Source organism: Gossypium hirsutum, chromosome A01, assembly GCF_007990345.1.
Source record: "Gossypium hirsutum isolate 1008001.06 chromosome A01, Gossypium_hirsutum_v2.1, whole genome shotgun sequence".
Classification (NCBI taxonomy): domain Eukaryota; kingdom Viridiplantae; phylum Streptophyta; class Magnoliopsida; order Malvales; family Malvaceae; genus Gossypium; species Gossypium hirsutum.
Window position 1 is genome coordinate 29,547,964 of NC_053424.1, and position 3,752 is coordinate 29,551,715.

The 3,752-nt window shown below is 37.7% G+C and overlaps 1 non-coding gene across 1 annotated transcript; it reads right to left on the reverse strand.

Annotated features, from left to right (window-relative positions):
- Positions 1 to 2,058: 2,058 nt before the first annotated feature.
- LOC121206634 (small nucleolar RNA R71) lies at positions 2,059 to 2,162 on the reverse strand. The gene has a single exon (XR_005901702.1). It is a non-coding gene; the product is annotated as a small nucleolar RNA R71 (small nucleolar RNA).
- Between the last annotated feature and the right edge of the window lie 1,590 nt (positions 2,163 to 3,752).

The following is a 3,752-nucleotide window of genomic DNA, read 5'->3' on the forward strand; positions in this document are numbered from 1 at the left end:
ATACACATCTAACAATAATTCATGGTACATTCATATTTCATTTTCGTTTACGAAACTCAAACACAAGGCACATATTGTCCTTGCACATTCGGCTCAATAGCCACACATAGAGCATGATTTAATCACATCGAAATTTAGCTCTCTTACTCAAGAACTTACCTCGGGTGTTGTCGAACGATTCCGCTAGCTATTCAACCACTTTTTCCTTCCCTTTATCGGTTTTATTTCCCCTTTGCTCTTGAGCTTAATCAAACAAATAAATTGATTTCATCATTTAGGCATCAAAAGATGAACACAAGGCACTTAGCCCATATTTATACATTAGACATTAAAGTCTCATACATGCAAAAATCATGCATCAACACAACATATTAGCTAATTTCTTTCCCTTGGCCGAATATGCATGTCCATTTTTGGGGTCGATTTCAACACTTAATACACACATATACACACTAGTAAAGCATCCTCCCCCTTTTCATCAATTTAACACATGCATTGCTCATTAACATGCAAAGTTACATTCGGCCTTAGACACATCTTGCTAGCCGATTCTTCTCCATTTAGCAACCAATGCACATATGTGCTCACACAAAAATGCTAAAAAGGAGGTTCAAGAATCATCAAGCCATCATCACATGCATCATTAACAAGCTTCATATTTTGCATGCAATGGCATTAACACAACCTCCACCTAGGCCGAATCTTAACTCATCCTCATGCCTCATCACCACAACATCAAACATCAACCAAGAATGATGCATCCATGGTCAAGTGCCATTTCCATCACATAGCAAGATTTAGACCATGGGTTAGGTAGAACTCAAGCTAACAACTAAAACATGCATGCCTCTCATGGAACATCATCAAACATACCTTAGCCTAGCTACATGCATGGCCGAATCTCTTCACCTTTCTTCTTCTTTCCTCCTTAAAATTTTTGGCCAAGGATGAACCAAAGGATGAGAAAATTTTTCTTTGTTTTTCTTTCTAGTTTTTGGCAAGCATGAAGATGAGAAAAGGATGAACAAAATCCCCCCTTTCTCTTCTTTAGCTCACGGCAATGGGGGGACAAACACTACACACACATTTTTTTTCTTTTGTTTTCCATTTCTTTATTACCCATACTCCTTATTTTATTCTTCCACTAACAAAACATGTTTCATGACATGTTTTACCCATCCTTCCTTGTCATGGCCGGCCACTACTCTTAGGGGGGAATTTGACATGCAAGTCCCCCCTTTGTCCACATGCACTAATAGGTCCTCACACATTGACCTATCACATTTTAGAATTTTCTCACATAAGTCCTATTGACTAAATTCACATGAAATCAACCAAATTGAAGCTTGAAATTTTCACACATTCATAATTACATATTCTACACAATAAGTATCACATTCAAACATTTCGGTGACTCGGTTTAGCGGTCCCGAAACCACTTCCCGACTAGGGTCAACTTTGGGCTGTCACATTTATGACTAGGAGGAACCCGTTAGGATCATTGCTTTTTGACAGTGAGATTGAGAGCACAACTCGTAGAAACCAAAGAGAAATAAGGTGAAGTCTACAATACATAAAGGAAGAGTGAGAAGATGATATCCATACTACAACCGAAGAGATGACTGAAAATCAAAATAATCCGCTGCCTCTTGTGGTTGCCGTAAATCTGGTGAATCAGAATCCCGCTCCTCGTACTATGTTTAATTATGCTAAACCTACTTTAACAGAAACTGAATCGAGTATAGTTAGACCTGCTGTTGCTACAAATAATTTTAAACTGAAACCTAACACGATTCAAATGATACAACGGTTTGTTCAGTTTGATGGTTTGCAGGACGATGATCCAAACACTCATTTAGCAAATTTTTTGGAATTCTGCGACACTTTTAAGATCAATGGCATTTTTTATGATGCCATTTGCTTTCGATTGTTTCCATTCTCATTGAGGAATAAGGCTAAACAGTGGTTGAACTCATTACCGTAAAGGTCAATCACCACTTGGGAACAAATGACCTAAAAATTTTTACTTAAATATTTTCTACCAGCTAAAACGGCTAAATTTTTACTTAAATATCTTCTTTTGTGTAGATGGATTTAGAAACACTTTATGATGCATGGGAGAGATACAAAGATCTATTGAGAAGGTGCCCTCACCATGGGTTACCTCTATGGCTCTAGGTTTAGACTTTTTACAATGGTGTGAACCCCTCAACAAGGCAATTGATCGACGCAGCCACCGATGGAACTTTAACTAATAAAACACCTGAAGAGGCTTACGAATTTATTGAAGAGATGTCGATGAATAACTATCAGTGCCAAGTCATGAGAACGAAGCCGACAAAAGCAGCTGGTGTTTTCAACCTCGACGCAGTTACTATGCTATCTAACCAAGTAGAACTTTTAAATAAAAAGATTGATGGTTTGTATGGTTCTACTCAGGTACATCCAGTGATGAGGTGTGATTCAAATGGAGGAGTACACAACACAGACTATCCCTCCTTCAACCCTAGCACCTAGGAGGAACAAGTCTACTATATGGGTAATAATTCTAGATCTCAAAATAATTCGTATAGTAACATGAATAATGCAGGTTGGAGGAACCATCCCAATCTCTCGTGGGGTGGCCAAGGAAATCAAAGACCACAACATCCTCCAGGTTTTCAACAACCACCTTACAAATAAGAGAAGAAACCGAACCTTGAAAAGATGCTCACAAATTTCATCTTGGTGTCAGAAACTCATTTTTAGAATACCGAAACAGCGCTTAAGAATCAGCAAGCATCAATTCAAGGGCTCAAAACTCAAATAGGATAGCTTGCCAAGTTGCTTTCTGAATGACCACAAGGTAGCATGCCTAGTAACATAGAAACTAACCCAAGGAAGCAACTCCATGCCATCACTGTACGCAACGAAGAAGGGTTAGTTGAATCTAAATTTGAAATGACGCACGAGTCTATGGTAAGTAATGACAAGGATGAGATGAATCATGGTACACAGGAGTCGGTAAGTAATGAATATAAACCTTGTGTGCCATACCCTAAGGTGATAAGGAAAGACCACACGGACGAACAATTCGGTAAATTCCTTAAATTATTAAGAAAATTACATATTAACTTATCGTTTATTGAAACCCTTTCGCAGATGCCCAACTGGGTTAAATTTTTAAAGGAGTTTTTATCAAACAAACGAAAGTTAGATGAGTCATTTAAAGTAAAGTTAAATGTAGTTTGCTCAACTATTCTACAAAACAAGCTACCCAACAAGTTGAAAGATCCAGGGAGTTTTACGATTCCTTGCCTAATTGGGAATTTAAATGTTAACAATGCTCTAGCTGATTTAGGGGCAAGTATTAATGTCATGCCCTACAAGATGTTTAAGTAGCTAGGACTAGGGAAACCCAAACAAACTAGGATGAGCATTCAATTAGCTGATAAAACCACTAGATTCCCTAGGGGTATAATTGAAGATGTGCTTGTTAAAATTGAAAAATTTATATTCCCAATTGATTTTGTTGTTTTAGACATGAATGAGGATAGTGTCGTATCTTTAATTCTAGGTAGACCCTTTTTAGTAACTGCTAGAACTATTATTGATGTTGGTATAGGAGAACTAACGCTTCGTGTAGGCGATGACAGGATTAAACTTCAAGCTCGCAATTCTGTCAGACTATCTAGTGATCGAGATGTTATTACGAGTTCTCTTCATGAGAACAACATTTTAGCTCAGAATTTTGTACAATAAATCCCAAGGGA